The following is a 21,732-nucleotide window of genomic DNA, read 5'->3' as shown; positions in this document are numbered from 1 at the left end:
GAAACAGTTGGCGACAAAACAGAGACAAAGAATCACACGTGTGCCAGAAAATTTCCCAGAAAGGGTGCCCACTTGAACCTTCTTGAACTAAACTTACTTGTTAACATGTATTATGTATTGCCTCGGAGGTCTTCGATTAGATAGACTAGAATAGTCAATGAGAGGAAGTCGTAGTCACACCACTGAGGATAGTCCAAAACGCCTCGGCTTACTCTTTCCCGTTGAAAGAGGACACTTTGATTTTCTACATAGAAGTGCAAAGCAAACTGTCTCCTTTCATCATGAAGGATTTCCACCATGTCACGCCTGAAACTGTGTCATTTATTCTTTCCCCTTCACTCATGAGAAGGAGCCTCAATCAATTCCAGTAGCCCAGTAACTACGAAATAGAGGCTTCAAGACTGACTACGGCCAATCAAGTTAAATATTTGGGGGTTGTTCTAACACCACGCCTTTCATGAGGATCACATATCAGGACAATATGCGGATCAGCTTTAAAGAAACTCGGCTTCATAAAACGGGTGGTGGGGAAATGTAATGAAAAAATTGAAGAGAGGTGTTATTTTGCTCTAGTTAGACCTCATTTGGGATATGCAGAAGTATTTGGGATCCTTGGGAAAAAATCTGGGAAAAAGAATTAGATAAAGTGCAGAGAAAATCCGCCAGATTCGTAAAAAATTGTTATGATAAGAACACACGCGTGACAGGGTCTTGGGGGATTTAGGTTGGGAACCACTTGAAGTGCGGAGAGAACAAGCGAGGCTTAGACTTTTAGAAAGGTTCAGAACAGACGAGTTTAACGAAGGCACTAAAGGAATTATAATGACCCCACACTATACTATAGATAGAACAGACCACAAAGAAAAAATAAGGGAGATTGATTCCAGTACAGATAGATACAAATACTCATTCTTTCCCCGGACAATCAGAAATCATAATAGTAAGAAACCGAAGTCTCTTTAGACATACTAAAAACATTTAATTTACAAGTTGGAACAAAATTAAACATTGCAAAGATGTTAGGTGTACTTGTAGGTGCATATGTATGTTAGTCGGTAGTTTGAGTGTTTGCACATGTGTGGGGTGTAAGTGTTCCTGCATGAATGCATGCCATGTTTTTTTTGTGGAGGTATAAATTTGTGGCTCTTGCATGCGTTTTTTTTCTTTCCTTTCTAAATTACGGGCGGTGTCCTAACACCCCACGCCACACGCCCTTGCGGCGGCTTGCGGGGTATTAAGTAGGAGAAGAAGTAGTCTTGATAACCCCAATTTCCAATCCCGGTAGACCTTAGGGCCCACCGTCGTAAGAGGGCCGTGGGCACTTTCAAATCCTACAGAACCGTAGCAAAAGATCTGGGGAAATATGCCAAGTCTTGGCTGAGAGCCGTCTTCGCAATATCGCGTATTTAACTTCTTCAAGGAAGCAAATACGAGGGTCATCCGGAAAGTAGTACCCGTTCGTGCCGCATGAAGTGCTGACGACGCGAGTAGCCGCTGGACGAGGTCAGATAGCTTCAGTGGCTTGTCTGCCTTCTCTGAGCCAAGTTGCGTGACGCTAGCATTGCCTGTGTTGTTTCTGTGATTGTTTACAATGTTTAAAAAAATTGAGAACGCCGCCAGTTGTGAAGTGAGGGCAGTGATTAAATTCCTCAATGCAAGAAACGTTCGCCCATGTGATATTCATCGCCAATTAAAGGAGGTGTATGGAGACAATGTAATGGACGAGTCGTCTGTTCGGCGGTGGTGTCGCAACTTCAACATGGGGAGGGGGAACACACACGACGATGAGCGTTCGGAGAGACCGTCTGTCATTACAGACCAACTGGTGAGCTCAGTTGACGAATTCGTGAGGAACGATCGGCGCGTCACAATTGATGACATCTGTGAGCATTTTCCCAATGTTTCTCGAACAATTGTTCATGAAATTGTTAAACACCATCTGCATTATGCAAAAATTTGTGCAAGATGGGTCCCTCGCAAGCTTACAGATGAGCACAAAACCAAGCGTATGGCTGCAGCACTGACGTTTTTGGGACGTTATTCTGATGAAGGAGACTCTTTCTTGACTCGCATAATTACTGGTGACGAAACATGGGTTTGTTATGCATCACCTGAGAGTAAACGACAGTCAATGGAGTGGCATCATGCTCATTCACCAAACAAACCAAAAAAATTCAAGACAGTTCTGTCCACCAGGAAACTCATGGCAACCATTTTCTGGGATCGACGAGGTGTATTGCTTATTGATTTTATGGCCCGTGGAGAAACTATTAATGCCAATGCGTATTGTGAAACATTAAAGAAATTACGGCGGGCAATACAAAATCGGCGGCGAGGTCTATTGTCTACTGGTGTCATTCTCGTTCATGACAATGCCAGGCCTCATGCAGCTGGGATAACACAAAAACTTTTGCAGCAATTCAAATGGGAAACTTTCGACCATCCACCGTATAGCCCGGACTTGGCCCCTTCAGATTTTCATCTCTTTACAAAGCTTAAAGACTTTTTGGCAGGAAAAAGATTTGACAGCGATGAAGAACTTAAAGAAGGAGTGACCCTGTATCTCAATGAGCTGGCGGCGAAGGACTATGCAGCAGGAATACAGAAACTTGTCACACGTTATGACAAATGCCTTAATTTGCTTGGAGATTATGTTGAGAAGTAGTTTAAAGTATCCTCTTTCAAATAAAATTTTTTATGTTTGTTAATATTTACTTTTGTGTCTTTATTTCACGAACGGGTACTACTTTCCGGATGACCCTCGTATTATATTCAAATGAAAAACCATTTAAAAGTGCATAATTGTTTTAGATATTGAGTGTCATAAAAGGATAAGATAACTAGCAGATCTCAAACATGTTTTTGTATAAAATTATTTCAGAATTTGCAATGTATCCTTTGTGATTAATTTTAATTTACTAATTTGAATTTGAGTAAAGATAAGAAATGATCGTGGAATTCAATCGACCTTAAATTTATTCTACCGTCCAACCACTGAATAACGCTGTGGAAGTACACTTTTGGGCATACATTTTATACAAAATAGTGTGTATTATTTCGTATTTATTTGATATATAGCTTGAGCATATTGTTTATGAATCAGTTACAGAGTAATCCATAGCGGTGGAGAAGAGAGTGATCTTGGAGAGGCCATAGAACTGATTAGGAGACTCGGAAAAGGTAAAGTGAATGGGTGGTAGCATTTAGATAGTATGGCGATTAGACCAAATCCGACCAGTCTAGTAACATTCCAGTTACACGTGTACATGTAGACAAGAAGCCACCGGGAGGAGAACGTAGACGTTTTGTGTTACCAATAAGAAGAAATAATTAAGAATGTGTTCTGCATGCATCTTTCCTGCCTCTGATCTTTCCCATGCTTAGTGGCACTTCCTTGTTTGTTTTTCTTTCCGTCCAGTTCACCTCTTCCATCCTTCTCTCCACCCACATTTCGAAAGCCTCCAACCCACGCCCATCATCAAGCTTCAATGACCGTGTAACCTCGCCGTGTAAAACCACGCTCAATATCAAAGTTTTAACGAGTCTTTTCTTAACATTCTTACTCAACGTGTCTGTCATCTGGTCCATCCTCCTTGTGAAAGCCTCTTTACTTAACGTAATTCTCCTTCCTATGTGTAACCCTCTACCTTGACCGTTTTGGTCCAAAATTCTTTCGAGATAGGTAACCTGTTCCACCTGCTACTCGTATATCTTATGAACCTCTATTTTAATGCCCAGATTAGCTTTACTCTTACTCGGAAACTGCATAGCTTTGGTTTTGTCTTCATTTATTCTCATCCCATACCAAGCGCACAGATTTTCAAATGCACTTAGCAATTTTTTGCAATCCCTTAGCTGACTGGCAAACTAAAGAATGATCCTACCAGGAAACCTACCAGATTCTGAGTTATTCACAGAATTTTATTCATACAGGTATTTCCAGTTCTTCCCATGACTATTTCACCAATTCCTCCGTATATACATGGTATGCATATAAAGTATCGGTAAATGTTTCGGAAAAATAGTTTTATGTCAAATATTGCAACAATGTCTCAATAGTTTCAGCCTCAACTTTGTGGAAGTTTATTTTAATAAATGAAAAAGAAAAACTTGGTGGATTGAAAAAAGTGGTGGATTGAAAAAAGGGGTGGATTGAAAAAAGTGGTGGATTGGAACAAAGTTTTTCTTTTTCATTTATTGCAACAATGCCTCAAAATTCTTCAGCGCCTTGAGCGTCGACACACTTCCTCCAGCGGCTTTTCCACAACTCGAAGGCTCCCTGGCAGCCGGAAGGTCCTTAAGGGAGGGTGCGCAGGCAAGCCTCTTTGATGGCACTTAGGGGCCCCATATTGGTGTCCTTTGAGGGAGGTTTTCACTTTTGGGAATAGGAAATACTGGTGCAAAGTGGGGACTGTAAGGGGGTTGGGGAATCGTCGCGATTATATTGCAGGAGGACTTCGCAAGCAAACACTCGACTCTGCTCTTCTGCTCGTCCGTGAAGACCTTCAGGAGGACGGGTTTAGCGCAGATCTTTCGTATCGCCAAAATTTCAGTGATAATGGTGTCCACTGTCATCTTATCAATACCAATACGATATCTGCGATCATGCGCACAAATAAAAAGACGGTCTGAATTCAGTACTTCATGCACACATTAGGAGAAACAATTGTTGCCGATACTTTTTACACAAATCTTGTGTGCTTTAAAGTACGGGTGAAAATGTCACCCATGTCTTCCCCTTCTTTCTAACACTGCCCATCTGAGCTCTCCAACCCTCACCCAGAGCAGTCTGAGTCATGTACAGGTTGATGATGACTAACATCCCCCTCAACTACTCTTAGATTTTGTAATACATGAATTAATTCTAATCAATTCACTCTGTCGAACGCCTTCTCGAAATATTCGAAATAAACTCTTCTATTAGTGAATAGGAAATTAGTGGTCTCCGCACGTACTGAATCACGGCTGCCTCTCTTTTCTCTGAGTCCAACCTAATCATCCCCTAATTTTGCCCTCCTCTACATCCTCTTAGTGACGATATAAGTACTACCTTAACCGCTGCGAAATCAAACTTATTGTTCCCGAGTCCTCAGCTATGGCTGTATTTCCCTTTTTTGAAATATCAACTGACACTGATCTGACGAAGTATTCCGGCCAATTTCCTTCCTCATGAATGCTGAGAATTAGTCTATAAACACTTGTTCCCCTCACTCTTTCCTAAACCCTTAGGCAGTTTCGCAGCCATAGATTCCGGTCCCACGGCCTAAATTTGATTGATGGCATGGTTGAGGGAGGAAAAGTCGACGTAATTTTAATGAAAATGAAGTCCATCACATACCTATCCCAAGTCGGTAGACTATACTGCTAATAAACATAATAGGTAAGCCACGTTGGTCCGATTGAATTGATGGCGTTGCCCATCCGTTTCAGCGCCTCTCCCATGCCATCGGTGGCCCAGAGAACCCCTCCTTCCGTGGCGGCCTTTTGGCCGAGTTCGGGCGGCCTTCATTGCGGACGCAACGTTGATGCCAGCCAGCCTCCTTCCATTGGAGATCCGGAGTTAAACCACCGCAGCGGAAATCAAAAATCGAAGAGTTCTTATCAAAACCACGAAGAATGGTACTTCCCTGGATATGATTTATGTCACACCTATTTCAGGAGTAAGGCGGGCAGATTTGATTGCTTATCCGTAACATATAGGTAAGTTCAGAGTGCTGTCCCAAGCGTTTTGCGAAATATAGTATGTACTCTAGTTCATATTGGCGTGTATAATTGGGACCTTATAAGGTGCTGAACGAAGAAGAAGAAGGAGCTATTTTATCCTAATGATTTAAGGAACATTGAAATCGCTCGAAGAAGGAAAAATATTTTTAACTTTTCTGCTTCTCTTAGCCTTTTCTTATCTTGACCTCTTTTCATAGCGTTCTGTGTATCCCCATTTAATATTAAGGACTCTAACTATGGTAATCGCCAGAAAAATTTTAGTCTGCAAGGATGTACAATGCTTAAGTTTTCGTCACCTACATCAACAAATGTGATCTGCCACTTAAGAGATATTTTTTGTGCGACGGCCCATAACCTCTACGCTTTCCACCTGTCTCAATGCTGGCCAAAAGACTTCCTTTTCAACACCACTTCATTTACGTGACCTTCTCCTTTCTATCACGGCCCTCAATATTCTAATCTTCCTCCCAGTATTTCCTGCACCCAAATCTATTGCCTTCGGAATTAACCCAGTAACTCACTCTCCCCCGCCGTGTTCAGGACTTCGTCGTATGTCCTTTTCTCCTCTCAACTTACTTCCTCATATCCACACAGAAAAAAGCAAGTGTCTCCCTATCTTCCCTACCCTCTCGCTTCAAATAACAATTTTTGTCTCCTTGCAGAACTACTCTCCATATTATAGTGTTCACATATCTTTATTTACTAAGTGTACCTGCCATTAATCATCATGAAAATGCTTATTTCATCAGCGCAAATCTTCTTGCAAGGTCTTTCCTACTGTGCCCAGTAGAAAAGTACAGTCTTTGTCAAATACTTGAACTGTTCCACTTTATCTAGTTTATTCCTAACATTTTGGGCATGCCTTTGCTTCCTTCGTGCCCTCTGAGTCATACATATGTTTCGAGATAGTTAGTCAACTCTCAGGTCTACTCCTTTATACCGCAATACGCCCTCCCATCACATTCGTCCACTCTACTCGGCCGTCGAACTGCATCTCAAATAGCACAAATCTTTATTTATTCTTCCCCGTACAGCGGGACAAAATAATTGCTGAGGCCGTCGTCGCCTGCACTCTGGCGGGGAAAATGGGAAGCGCCACTGATTGGTTGGCGCGGAATCCGAATGACCGCCACGGCGCACCAACTGGGTGGGCACTTCTCACCACCCGATCTTTCCTCACCCCAAACATCTCTCCAACCGCGTCTACCAAAACCGCTCCTCACGTGCGCAACCACGTGTTTATCCAGGCATATACCAGTTTCATTCGTAAATGTATACATTTTGTGTGTGGAGGATACGCTAATGCACTCTGCCATTTTAACTGCATTAGGATCGGTATTATAGCTGTATTATAGCTTTGTAAGAGCGATTGAAAATATTTATCAGCAAAATACGAATTAAAATGTATAATGACTCTCTGTTTAGGGCCTAAATATACGAGGCCTCGTATAATTAAATACCGTTTAGTTATCTTCAGGATTAAGTTTGTAATCAGGGCTAAACTGAAAGTTTTGTGAATCAGCATGGCTATTTTCCGCTTATGGAAGTTTAATATGGTAAAATAAAACTTAAACAATTGACGTCCTTGGCGATATTGACTCTTTACAAGTGTCATATTCCATTTTCGCCATTGAAGTCGTAAATTTGACATGTAAGTATTCGACGACTCTGCTGGTAATGGTCGTCAATTAGCTTGATGAATTGGCGAATCGAAAAACTACCCATGTTTCCATACTTTCGTGGGCAGAATACTATTTAAATCTCTCTGCTATTATCATATCGTATAATCGTTTGAGCTAAAGAAGGGACTACATGTCCACAATGTCGCCCCAATAAAGAAATTTTATTATCATGTTACTTTGAATTGCACCTTAGAAAAATTCGAAAATACGAGGGAATTGTTTTGTAGCTTGTGACATGTCATCCGTGCGAAGTTTGTCGCAAAGTAACCGAACGCCTGGACTCGTGCCGTGCTATCATGGATTCTCATGCAGCAAGCAGTTCTTTCTTTGGCGAATATTTATGCTCAGTATTTCCTACCTTCAGTAAATCATAAATCAATAATTTAAATATATTTATTTATTTATTAGAGAGTGTTATTAAATGTTTAAATTTTTTGCCTTCAATGATCGGTATGTGTGAATGGTTCTTCCTTACCTGTGTCTTTCTACCTGTATGCTTGTGAAGGAGAGCGTTTTATGTTGCATGTTCATGTGGTGGTGGAGTTTCGCATTCTTGCTTGTCATGTCCTGGCTTACGCGTTGTTGGATGGATTCCATACTCTATCCTGGGGTGCAATTGTTTGTCAGATGACAGTGTATGTGTTTGCATGCGTGTTGGACGATGGGATTTTGTATGTATGAGTGTATGCATGAGTGTATACGCCACTGCGGGTATAGTTTTGCATGTATGTGTTGATTTTGCATGTGGTATTGTTCCTTTTTACGGGTGGTGACCTAACACCCCCAAACAAACGCTCTTGCGGCGGGTTGCGGGGTATTATGTAGATGTTTAATGGTTACATTTCAGAGACGATTTTGTTTATGATATCAATGCAGCCTTGTTTCTGCTTATGTGGATACTTTTTCATGAGATAGCACCAATATACGAGGTCTGCGGGAATTATTCAGTCATACAGTATTTTTGAGAAAAATATACTACCTAGAGTAATGAGGCCTTTGTCCCATTTAAAAGTAATTCCTTTGACATCTCACACACTTATCCCAGCGTCTCTTCCATTTTTCAAGACAATTGGCAAAGTCCTTTTTATCGAAATGATCGTCGGCTGCCTCGCCGCATTATTTTTTATTTCGTCAACGTCAAGAATTTCGTACTGCAGTTGCAGGGGACATGCTCCAAGCCACAAACGATGACCAAGGTTTTCTAAAAAAGGTCTCGTAATTGAAGATGGTTCATCGTCCAAACGAAAGCCCATTCTTCCCAACATTCGGTTGAATAGAACAGTCTTTGCTGCGTAAATATCAATGAGTAGCCGACGTTACAGGACAACATGGAAAGGAGTTAATTGGTATTTGAAGTAATCAAGTTGCTGCCCGAAAACCACTTTCCAAATCATTATCTACATTTTCTATTTCAATGTTTTCCTAAAAAAGAGTTGTATTATTAATCAACTTGTTACATTCGCGAAACACAAGCAAAACAGATATGATGAAACTAGAGTATCCAAAGTCACCGAGTTACGGAGTTGGGTCCTCTGGTTAGTGGCGGAAATCTCCTTCGTAGCCTCTTAATCCATCCACTTCTTCAACCTTTGAACTTCACACAAATGCCTTCTTTCCCCGCCGAGCAGGGGACTCAATCGTCTTCCACTCGCTCCTCATTCGTGCTGAAAACGTAAAACCGTTAAACTGTCGCTCATTTTATGTCTTTTAGCGGCCATATCTTGGAACCATGAAACGCGGCTCCTTGTTTCCCCAATCTTCCGTTTACATCTTTTCTCCAGACCCTGCCTTCATTTATCATTCCATTGTCATGACTTAATTCATTATGCAATCCACTCCCAATGCCCGTTGCTACCGTGTCCATTTCCCTCCAAAACAGAGCAAGATTAAGTACGACAAGTAGGCTGCACTCTGAGCAGTCGTTAACGAAGTTACGGGTAATATGATTTCTAGTGTTTTCTTCCAATTTAGACAATCGCTGCACAACTACCGCTCGGCGGCTTTGTGACAATCGGACGCGTCGAAGTTATTCCTGTCCTTCTCAGTATTACAATGTATTATAATTCGGATGCTAATTCCTTAGATCGTCGAAATCGCAAAACATTCTGATAACTCTACGCCTCGTCTCGAAGATGTTGTGAACTATTGACTGTGAATATGTAAGGTGTCAAACCTGTAGCCAATATTGAATATTCAAGTAATATTCTTCCGATATTTCGGTAAACCAGGCGACCATTAACTGGAGTGGGAAATTTTGATTTCGGAGAAGACAACTCTAACGAAGTACTGCCCGTGGTCAATTGAATATGTTTCAAGTAGGAGGAGGGCGGGCGAGAGGCTTCCTGGGGTGGGGGGAGGCAAGACTGGGAGTAAGGAGGGGAGAGAGGAGGTGGGGGGAGATGTATTGTCTATTTGGCTGTTTAACCTGCGTACTTTTAAACTCGTGTTAGAAAAGGGAATGCCAATAATTCATTGTTCACTCTGTGTAAGGGTATGTGCAAGCTCTCGCTGGTATCGAGTTAAAAACCTCGAGTGTGCCAAATTAGCGATAAATCTCGAAGGGCAATCGGATGGGTAGTTGTGAAAATGTGTTTAGTAATGGCATATTTTTTAAAACAACCGTTTTTATAGTGAACCAATCGTCCTTTGAACTTTGCGTTTCATTGTATATTGTGTGTCCAATATATTATGTGTGACCTGTTCTACGCTTCACACAATATGTTCCGGATTTCGTCTTTCGGATTACCTATTGAGTTTCGTTGGGTGTTTGGGTTTCTGAAACTGATATTGGTATGTAATTTTTTGAAGATGTTTTGGAGGCCTTTTCGGACGGAATGGGACATAATTTTTCCTTGGGGGTGTTGTTTAATTACGTCAGTGTGGTGTATTTATTTGCGAGTCTTTTCTTACGATTGATGATCAGTTTATCTATCATATTAGGATCGTATCCATTGACTACGGCTGTGTGTTTTAATTCTTTGCCGTATCGTTGCTTTGCGATAAGGACAGTGAGCACACGGTTTATTAAACAATTGAAGACTGCCATATTTTGCGGATAAGATGGAAGCCTTTGTGTGGTTTTCGGGGTGCGTTTGCTTCCTAAAAATGTCAATTGCAACTCTTTCAGCCGTTTATTATGACAAGTATGTCTACATATGCAAGTGCGTGATCGTGTTCAACTGTACGGGTGACTTTAATTGACTTTTGTTTGTTATTAAGTTCTCGATGAATTTATGGATGTCCCACTTGTCTCGTAAATGACAAATATGTCGTCCACATACCTGTACCATGTTTTGGGGAAATAATCGAAATCGTTCCTACGTTCATTTTCAAAATAGTGGAGGAAAATATTGGGGCCGAAGCATGATAAGGGATCGCCCATCGCCGTACCTTGTATTTGCTTACGTTATTTTTGGTTAAACTGGAAGTATGTTGTGTCCATCCAAATTTTCGCGTGGGTGTTGAATTCCTCTATAGCAACAGGAGTCAGCTGCTTGCTCCTTAGCCAGTCGACTAGTGTTATTAAGGTCGATGGATAGAGGGACGCTTTGGAATAATTTCTCCACGTCGAAGGATACCATAATCTCATTAGGGAGGAAGATGGTCACCTAGTCGACCGAAATATTGGTATAGGGTTTTTCTTAAATATTCAATATTGACTCTACGATTGATGACATCCGCATCGTCTCGTTCGACCTGGAGATGGACGCTCTATGGAACGCTGAAGTTGAAATGATTCGCGCACAGAACAGCCAGAGAGAGTGAAGCCTTCTCAATCTATGGTACACGCCGCGAAATTAATAATTGCAACGACTGAACCATGTCAAATTCGACGTTTATGGTACAAATTCAAATTTACTCTATATACCAAAACATAAGTAATCAACCAGGAGTTTGGTACTCTGGTGTGGTACTGGTTTGGGAACTCTGTCTGATGTTAGGCCATATTCCGCGTGTGAAATTCACATGTTAACAGTCTAAAAAGGGAGGCGTATTCCCTGGGCCGCCCATGTGTTTTTTCAGGTTTGGTGCTCTAAAATATTAAACTTTGGAAAAGATGGAGGTGTCAAAAGCCACTGGGTGTCAAGAGTGCTTGCTTTTAAAAAATAACTGGGTACACTTGTGTTTATTTATTGAGTAGGGACTCTAGTAAAGAGTAGATGTGAGTGGGAGGGGTGTGGGCCAAGCCAACGCCCTCGTTTAATGATGCTGTTCGTCCCGTCCAAGCATGCTCTCCCAAGTGACCAACCGCCGCCGTGGGTGTGGGAACCTGGTGCACATCAGTTGCATGAGGGTCTGGATCAAGCACCACTGTGATCACCGCAACCGGGGTGTGCGACGGTGACTGCCCTTCCTACCGGTTAGTAGAGGGGCCAACAAGGCCGGGGGTCATTGGTGCTTCTTTTCATTGGGCGCCAGCGTGAGCCACGGGGTCATGGGTTCCCAGCTGGTCGGGTCATCTCGAGCCGTGCTCTGATGGGTGAGCGAATATATCAAAAGGAAAAGTGCACAAAGGGTTAGCAGGTGATTTATACTGCGCTGTTTTCAAATACTACAGTGCCCAATCAATACGCGAACTGAGGCCATAAAAACTTTAACTTGCAAATTTTAGTCTACATCGATTTTGCCCCCATCAAAGTGCTCTCCATTCGTTGCTATGCTATACTTATTCCATCTTCTTCTCCACCGTTTAAAGCACCCTTTCCATAGTCCTCGGCAGTTAGGCTTTTTAGTTGTCTCGTCATTTCTTGCTTTATTGTGCCCATATCCTCCCAGCGATGTCCCCTCATCACATTCTTACATTTTGGGAATAGGAGAAAGTCTCATGGGGCGAGATGTGGCGAATTAGAAGGATGATCAAGGATGGTGATTGAGTTTATTGCCAGAAACTGGCGAGCAATCAATGCTGAATGTGCAGGTGCATTGTCATGGTGAAAGATCCATCCATCATGTTCGGTTAAAACACTCTTGCACTCTTCATTTTCCTGAATTAAGTTTATCAGCTCGTATCATTCGGACAGTTTTCCAACGATCGGTAAGGTCAAGGGACCGCACACGATCAATTTATTCGTCAACACAGGTGGTTGAAGTTCATCCCCGCCTTACATCATCCGTGGCGTCTTGTCGGCCATCTTTAAAAAGCATAATCCTCTTGAAAACGGATGTTTTCTTAAGAGCATTATGACCGTAAACAGCTGTCAATATTTCAGAAAATTCTTGATAACTTTTACCGCATTTTACCAAAAATTTTATATTCATTCGTTTCTACGTGATTTCGTCAATTTCCATTTTCAACAAACAATAAAAACCAACATAACCGGCACCATACGCACAGCTCGACGATCCGCCAATCACAGACGGCTCATTGGGTCTCAGGCAACTAGCGCTGCTAGTGGACGTATAGGGACTATATTCCGCTTCATGGCCGCTAGTTCGCGTATTTATTGTTCAGGCTACGTAAGTATCATTCTTAAACGAGATGAAAGTATTTAAGATTAAATCTAGAGATGGTCTAAATATTAAGTATGGAAATATGCAATAAATGTGTAAAGGGTAAAAATCATCCGGCTTGATATTTCAAAATTCAAGCCCCATGAGTTTATCAAAATAAATGGCGCGATTGGATTTCAAATGATTACGCGTATCTGAGGGGGCAGCACGAGCGCGCATGCGTCGCCTGTGGATGGGTTCGAAGTTCGCGCGCAAAGTCCGAGGGAAAATGACAGTGAATTGCGGCCTTCGCTGGTGAGAGTATTAAAAGAGATGAAACGGAGAAAATGTTTGGGAGTGAAAAGAGAGAAATTGGAGTGGTCTCGCATTCCGTTTGCCCATTCGTCTTCCCTCGCCGCCTCCTTTGTCCTTCCAAGGACGACACCCGCAATGGCAGCTAAGGGCAAGAAGCGGATTCCCATGCCTCTTGATACTGCTTCCTTTCATCTTTCCCCTCGAATCATATCTATACATATTATTATTCCGCTCTGATAACCTCTGTCCAGCCTTGAATGACGTTTTACGAGCATTGAGGAACTACACCTCAGTCGATTGGAAGTACATGTTGGTCGTCTCCATTACATCAAACCCACTGTCTCACTGCCTTACGAGTTTGGTGGAACCATCTACTGCGGTATTATTTGATTCTAGACACTTTTCTTGTAGTTTCAATTTGTATCTATTTGTTTCACTTATTTTACGGATGTTATTGAGTTTTGTTATGTATATATTGGTATTTATTATTCACATAAACCCAACCTGAATATTTAAAGCGATGTATTGACTTGATCTTTTATTTGTACATTTCCTTAAATTTTCGTTCTCTTCGACTTTTCCACAGAATGATATAATTTTCATGGTTTCATTCCTTGAGATTCTTATGCCTTATCGCTATAAATTATTATAACGTATATGTATGCATGGTTCTTTCTTCCTTCCTTCCTCCCGTCTATCACTCTTTTCGTATTGCTTTCGTGGTGTTTTTTTAGTGGCTTCGTATTCGGAATTCGAAGAATAAGGTCTTACTGGTCTACAATAACAAATATGAAATTTCGCTATAGCATGTTATGAATTTAGGGCTATTAAAAAAGCAAAGATTTTAATTTTAAAGTTTTTTTTAAGCATTTTTCTACATTTGCATGTTTGAAAACACCCTGAAATCCACCATAAAGGTGTGCAGCAGGGGGTGAAAACATCGGGTGAAAAGGATGTGAAAAAAACGACGGCTACAGAAAACAAAGCATCGGGTTAAAAGCCCTTTAAAAGGCGTGAATACTGGTGCACGCGTGAGTAAATATTAGCGGAAAGCATAATTTCGATTAAGGGTTAGTTATACTCACTAAAGTAGTTCTCACGTATATTTAAGTAGAAGGGATTAAAAATGAACTGCAACCCCACTAGACCGCCACCACACTAGGGCGGGCCATTCAGAACTGGAAGAGAAGAAGGGTGAAACATGAACTAAGCCATTGGTCATGCAATTTGAGGTCCCCCCGCCTCTGGCGCCGCCGGCGTGGTTCCCTGCAGATGCCTGGGGACCGCTGTACGCCTCTCCCCCGCAGAGAAAGACAAGGAAGAGAGGTCACTTGAAAGTACAATGAAGGACAGTGTTAGCACTATATTAGATGCTACTTCAGTCCTAATCCATCAAGCGGAAGTGATTTGCCAAAATAGCGGAAGGGATTTGCCTTCGAGACCTTAGCTTTCTTTGAGAATCTCACTAACGTCGAATTCTTATGATGAATTCTCATTCCATTCCTATCACACTGATTCTTTGGCGAGATGAGCACATGCATAGCAAGGGTATAATTTATATAGCCTAATTTTTGGCTTCTATTCGAGGTAATGTCCTCTTCTGTCGGAAGTGGCTGGGGAAGGGTGGAAGTGGGCGAGTGCAGTTGCGCGGTTAGCTGATTGGGTATATTAGTCCTTTACATCTTTAGTCAGCCGTTTTCGGCACATAAAGGTATAAAGGGTTGACACTTTAAGGGGGATATTGAAAGAATTGAGATTTTAACGCCTCCGTTAAAGGACTGTATATCGGGCCAATACGAGTAAAAACGATCCAAGGTTTGAATCTGGATCAATTTCGTTCACAATTTAGGAAGGAGGGAAATCAAAGTGGGATGAGTGCTCTGTTTGGACTTAATGGCACGATTATTGAAGACCGAACACTCTGGAAGTGTGATGGTGGAATGGTCGAAGGGAAAATTGAGGTGCGTTTGTATATCAGGAGGACTGTGGCGGAGGGAGAGGGCTGAGAATACCGGCGAAGCACACGGGGGCGTGGGGGTCACGATGAGGGAAAAGTGGCGTTCATATTTCATCAGTTATGAGGACCTCTTTCAGAAGCGGACGGCGATGAGCAAAATCCTTGATTTCAGCCGTTCAAAACTGACTTCTCCGTAGTGTACTGCCTGTTATAATAAAAAAACTAAAAAACTGGAAGTACTCCTTCTTCGCACGGGTTATTTCAAGAAATCATTTTTGTTATTTCCCACATGAACGTACATTGCCGAACCTGAAGGAATATCACCACAGCATCACATTTAGAAATGAGACCTGCTCGCTCCCAGGATGGACTGCGTATTGTTTAGTTATTGTTGGGGTGCTATAAAGTTTTGATTGATTTTTTTATGGAATATATCCAATTGAATTAAACTAAAAAGTGCCTTCGAAGGGGGAAAAATGTGTCAGTATCGCGTGGCCACCACAGCGAAATTCTGAAGTCATTTTCCATTTAAGATCAAATTCTAGAGCTCTGAATGTACACAGAGAATCATATCTGGCAGAATTGAAATAAGCCGTAATTTGTAGCACAAAATAAGATATTTTCACTGGCCATGAATTAATATTTAGATATTTTAACATCCAAAAGAGTAAAGGGTTGCATGACACTTTGAGTTTACCGAGTAGCTTTTCCACACATTTTCACAATGGGTATACTGATTCCATCTCCACAGGGTGTAGAAGAGACCCCACGTGGATATTCGCAACTTTCCTGCCTGATTTGACTTAATAGCTAAGAGTTTGTCAACTCCTTGGGTCTGCCGCAGGTAGGATAAACTCTTATGAACACATACACACACTCGTACGGCCCTCCAGCGGCACTCGGCGCCGTGGGCTCGTCTTCCACACCCGGGCGACACCAGAAGCAGCATCTGATGCTGCTGGTGCCATCGTCAGCTGAGCCGTACGCACGAGGCGCTCTTGTTCCCCTCGCCCCCAAACCCGTTCCCCTCGCCCCCACGCATTGTTACCCCATCGCGGGAGGAAGGGGGGGCGAAAGGTTGGGGGGGCCCTTCCTCTCTCCGTCCCCTCTCCAGGAATCGGCGCTTGTCTTGGGAGGAATCGCGGGTGCGGCGATTTCGGGGGCGGTGGGTGTGGATCGAGGGGGGGGGGAGCGGGGGTTGGAGAGGTGAGGCTGAGGGGAGGGAGGGAGGGGGGGGGGTGGTCGATCCCTCATCTCTCACATCGCGAATGCATCGATCGGAGTGGGCGGGCACACACACACACACACACACACACGCACACACACCCAGGAGTGGGGCTGGATGGAGATCCGAAGGAGGAAGACGGAGGGGGTGGGGGGAGGGCGACGTCGTCGTCCGCGTGGAGGAGGAGTATCGACCCACAATGTGCGTGCGTGCGTTCGTGTGTGTGTGTGTAGGTGCGTGTGTGTCGTCAGAATATTCAGAGGGAGGGAGAAGGGTCCTCCTCCTCCTCCTCGGACGCCCCCCTCCCAGCCCCCTCCCCTCCTACGCTCTAATCGAAGTTAATCATCTTAACTGTCCCCCATCCCCTCCTACCCTCTCACCCCCCCCCCCCCCCAAGTGAGCGCCATCCTCCCAGGCAACCCTTTTCCCATCCCACGGATCCCCTAATTCCCGGGGAATACCGTGTAAGGGTTTAGTTGGGGGGGGGGAGAGGGAACGGGGATAAGCTGGGGGTGGTGGGATTTTCATTTGCGCGCGCGGTCGAAAAATCTCCGGGGGCGGTGGAAGGGGGGGTGGGAAAGAGAGAGAGAGAGAGAGGGGGGGGGTGTTCGGAGTTCTCTCTGGCCGGAGTGCACCGCCCGCCGCGTGATCTCCCGTGAGGCACGCCGCGAACAACGCTGGAGAATCACTCCGCCCCCCTCGGCCCTCGAAGACTGCCCAATGATTGAGTGGGGGGTCGATCTCCTCTCTCCCGGGCGATCCCGACTCCCGGCCGCAAAGCGATCCATCCGGTGGTTAGAAACTGAAAACTTGCTATTGGCACTTTTCATTGTTTAAGACCGCACTTTTGGAGTTGTCACTTTTCCTTGAATGCTTGGTTTCTCCACTCCCTTTGCATTGGTTCCTTCTTGATAATTTTGCGCTGCTTGGGAACTTCTTACTTTCCTTATGTTATTTTTCTCTGATGACAGCTAATATTCGTTTGCGACCTCCTTCCTCTTTGGGAGTCTCTGGATGTGATATACACTCTCTCTCTCTCTATCTTTTTGTTCGACTATTTATTTATTTTTCGAATATTAAAAAAAGGCAATAATGGCATTCCCAGTGGATGCATTTTAGCTTCATCTACATCTACATAATACCCTACAAGTCGACGCCAAGGCATGTGGCGGGGGGTGTTAGGTCACCACCCGTAAAAGATAACAATACCACATGCAAAAACAACCATATGGAAAACTACACACACGCAGCACAGGTTATGTTCAGGTATCTAATAATTCAGAGAAATCCCTGAACCCAACCTCTCAAATGATTGACCATCTAAGCAGGTGTAATAATGAAAGAAAAAAGGATTGGCGAGAGATTCAAGGACTCGCATTACGTATATAAATTAACAAATTGTCTTAGAACAAAGTTCTTGGGCGACAGAGAAACTCTCGTGTAAATGTTTGCGATGGAATAATATTTGTGTTGTGTCCTTGTAGTTTTATACTGCTCTCTCCGCGAATATTCTGTTCGTGGATACAAGTTGTTTCTCGTCCGACACTGCGTAATTTAACGTCTAGCTTAGGTTTTAACCGACCCCGCGATATCTTCAGTGCCTCGTATCTTTCGATTGCCGTTTATAACTTATGGATTACTGAATATTTAGTCCCCAGAAACGCACACAAAAGATACGTGTCACAAGGATTAATGAAATACTATATGTTTTTTCACAACTACTGACATTATTGCGCGTATTTGTTTCACCCTTTTGCGTTTTTTTTTATTTTCAGAAACACACAACTAATAGTATGCACTGCATGTGCTGGGAGTTATCAATAAGTGGTTGGGAAAATTTTAAGCATCACGATTTATTTACTTTCAACCGATTCCGTCTCTTCACGTCATCCCGCCAGGCTGAACATTTAAATTTAAATTTGATGCGATTCACGTATTTGAGGAAATACGAAAGATAAGAATGAGAACTTTTCTGTGACTATGTGAAGCGTTTGGGAAAACCAACACTGTCGTGCTGCCACAGTCACCCAGCTCAGCTGAAGTGGACCCCAGGGACTTGACGTATTTTGCTCTTAAAGATTAAAAAGTCATCGGAAGGCCAACATTTTGGGATACTCAAGGAGGAGATAAAGCCAAAATCAAAGAGATAGCTGAAAGTTTTATCAAAAAGTATGTCATAGAAAATTCGTTGAGTCTTGTAAATGACTTTGCCTTATATTCTTTATACCTAATGAGGAGTTCTTTGAAGTGATGGCATAACTGTTGACTAATAAATAAGTACCTTTCGATAAGCATTAAAATTCCATTAGTCTATTGGCCATTGGCCTTCTTATTCCTTAAACCCCAGGGAGGAACCTCATGGGTAACAAACATTGAAATAATGTTCTAGGGTGCACAATTGTTCGCGCTCTGACTAATTAATAGGATTCCTGCGCTGAAATGGCTCACAAAGTCATCTCATAACATGCTTGCTTGTTGTGTCCTGGCTTGCGTGTTGTAGGATGGCTATCGTGCTGCATCCTGGGGTGCAGTTTTTTGTTGGTTTGCGGTATGTGTGTTTGCATGAGTGTTGGATGAAGGGATTTTTGCATGAGTGTGTGCGCTGCTGTGGGTGTAATTTTCCATGTTGTTGATTTTGCATGTGGTATTGTTCCTTATTACGGGTGGTGACCTTACACCCCCCACCACACGCCCTCGCGGTGACTTGCGGGGTATTATTTAGATGTAGATCAATTCAATAACTGCTCACGAAATGTTCCCGCTCACTTGTTTCCGGGCATCAGGGTAACGGTAGTGCCAGAGGAAAATGTATTGTTCTAGTCCGAGTAATTACCAGGAATATCCTTTGGCGATGCTGGAATCTGGTCCCGAAGATGTATTTTATGTGCAAATTTTACGTTAAAACCAGTATGCTGAGAATCACAGCGTTTGTGGGTTAAAAATCATATTGTATTTGAACACTAGTATCTACGCACGATAGAGCTTCAAACACCAAAAGTATCACTTTCATAACATTAACATGCTCTTAATTAAGTACCCAAAAAAAGGAAAAAAACGAATTTTAAAAGGTTAACCTTATTTAAACATCATAACACATGCTCAAAAGGCATAAAAAATGAGTAAATCGGGAAATGAAGGGTCAAAAAAACTTTATTTGCAAATATGTGTTAAGAAAAGCTTAAATACACCACGTGTCTTTCGGTTGCGGAACTTGAATAATTTTCGTGCCAAAACTCAAGCGAAGTTTGGTTCTGGGATCATCCGTTCCCGACCGGCTGCAAAAGTTCATCGAATGCCTTCGACAGCACCTTTTATGAAACATCAGTCGCGGTCACAAATACGAGGAGAGTGTTTCACTGCATCTTTCACTTCCTGGATGTGCGCTATAGGGCTGCTATTAACTATAAATTCTTAACGCACTTCGTGAACGTTCCGTGATGGTTCCATGATTCAATGCCGTTTGCATAAGCGCATACCCGAACAGAACTACCTCCGCACGAACTCTCGTCACGGGGACACACCACTACTGCGTCAACCGCCGGGAGAACCGAGTCCATGGAATTTCCAGAGCGAGATCCGTATTGTTCCTCCCGTGATTAGTGTTAATGGTGACCATGGGGACGTGCGTACTTTCTCCCCCACGTGCGTGGACGTGCGCCCGTTCGTCTTTCTCTCTCCCCCCGCCCCCTCCCCCGCTCACTATGCTGACCGGAACAGGGCCGGCATGCGTGTAGGGAAGGGAATAGGGGGAGGCGAGCGCTCCCCTCCACTTCATTTCCATCCTCTCCTCTATTCTGATCCTCCCTCCCCTGCGAAGCGCTTCAAGAGAGTGAGAGAGAGAAGGGGGGGACAGAGAAGGGAGAGGGAGAGAGAGAGAGACGGAGAAGAAGATGGTGGCCGTGGAGGGGGTGAAAGGGGAGGTGGGAGGGGTTGGAAAAGAGAGGGGGGGGGCGGGGGAGTGATTTAGCCTCCTTCTCCGCAAAGGGGGGAGGAGGAGGAAGACGGAGAGAGGGCCTCCTCCTCCGCAGCCAGCGAGGTCCAGCCTCGGCGGAGAGCGGCGGGGGGTGCGGCGTGGTGTGTCGTATATGCATAGGTTTGGGGGTGGCGCACACACAAGACGTAGCCGCTCCCTCCCGTCGCCGCACCTCCCCGTGCCACACGCAGCACCACCGCTGCCCGGTGTGTGTGTGTGTATGTGCGTGCGCTTCGGCCGAGGGGAGGATGCGAGGGGTGGTGATGGGGGAGGGGGCAGCGCCTGGCCCTGGATCCTCGGACACGAGGGCCGGCCGGCTCCGAAGGCGAAAGTTGCGCCCGCCTCCCATCTAACGCCCCCTTCCCTGCTAGCTCGATCCGTCAACGCCGCTCGGAGGCCGAAGGGGCGTCGGCGGCACCGATTTGCCGCCGGCCCTGAACGCGGCGGCTTAACATGCATAGCAAGCGGCGTAATACGTATATCGATGCTGAATTCATTTACTTTTTAGGTACAAATATATGACATTTTAGCGCTTCCTTGTTAATATATTTGCATGTATTAATAAACAAAAGTGGTTGTATCATCAAGGGATAGTCTGTATTGTCAGGGGATTGTAGCATTTGCTTACAATTATATCGAAAGCAATCAAGTTTTATCCTTTCATATGGAATTAAAATGATGAAGTGACAAGGACAATAACTAGCACATTAGGCCTCCGTTGCAGAACAACTCTCCTTGGCAGGAGTCGAACTCGTGACCTCTGGGTTAGCAGAATATATTACCCAGCTGGAATCGAGACCATTCAAAAAAACATTTCTTGATGACCTCGCTCTGGCAATAAATAAAATTTGATTTGGCTGTTATAATTTCATTTAAAAAGGCATAAACATAGCAATCAAATCGATGATCGATTTGGGAGATGTCTATAGAGTTCACCCAATGCTAAGGCCAATGATGTGCGAGGATCACAAAGCAGGGTAAAGTGGATCTTATCCTTTACCTGTGCCGCCAATGGTTTGCCAGGCAGTTCTAGTACCCAAATAATCGAACAGCTCATTTTAAGCTGAGGCATACTTGATAAATGAACCCGGGCCCTCCGATCAGTAGTCTAACGTTCTACCCTTGAACTACCACGTCCCGTATTGTTTCATTGATATTCACATATACCAAATTAGCGAAATTGTGACCGCACGATACATTTTTGCTGAATAAATTTACTCACTATTGATATTTTTTACATTTTTTATGCCCAAGTAAAGAGAAATGGAAACCGTTGCAGAATTCATAAAATCAGTTTGGGTTTGCAGATGATCAAGCTTTAGTTTAGTAAGTCACCCAAGGGTTTGTAAACTATGCTGAGAACATTGGAAAGTCAGTGTGTTGGGCATAAGTTGAGAATCAATGTTGACTAAACAAAGGTTATACT

This window comes from Hetaerina americana, unplaced genomic scaffold (genome assembly GCF_022747635.1).
Source record: "Hetaerina americana unplaced genomic scaffold, ioHetAmer1.1.p SCAF_7, whole genome shotgun sequence".
Lineage (NCBI taxonomy): Eukaryota > Metazoa > Arthropoda > Insecta > Odonata > Calopterygidae > Hetaerina > Hetaerina americana.
Note: the sequence above shows the minus strand (reverse complement) of the source record.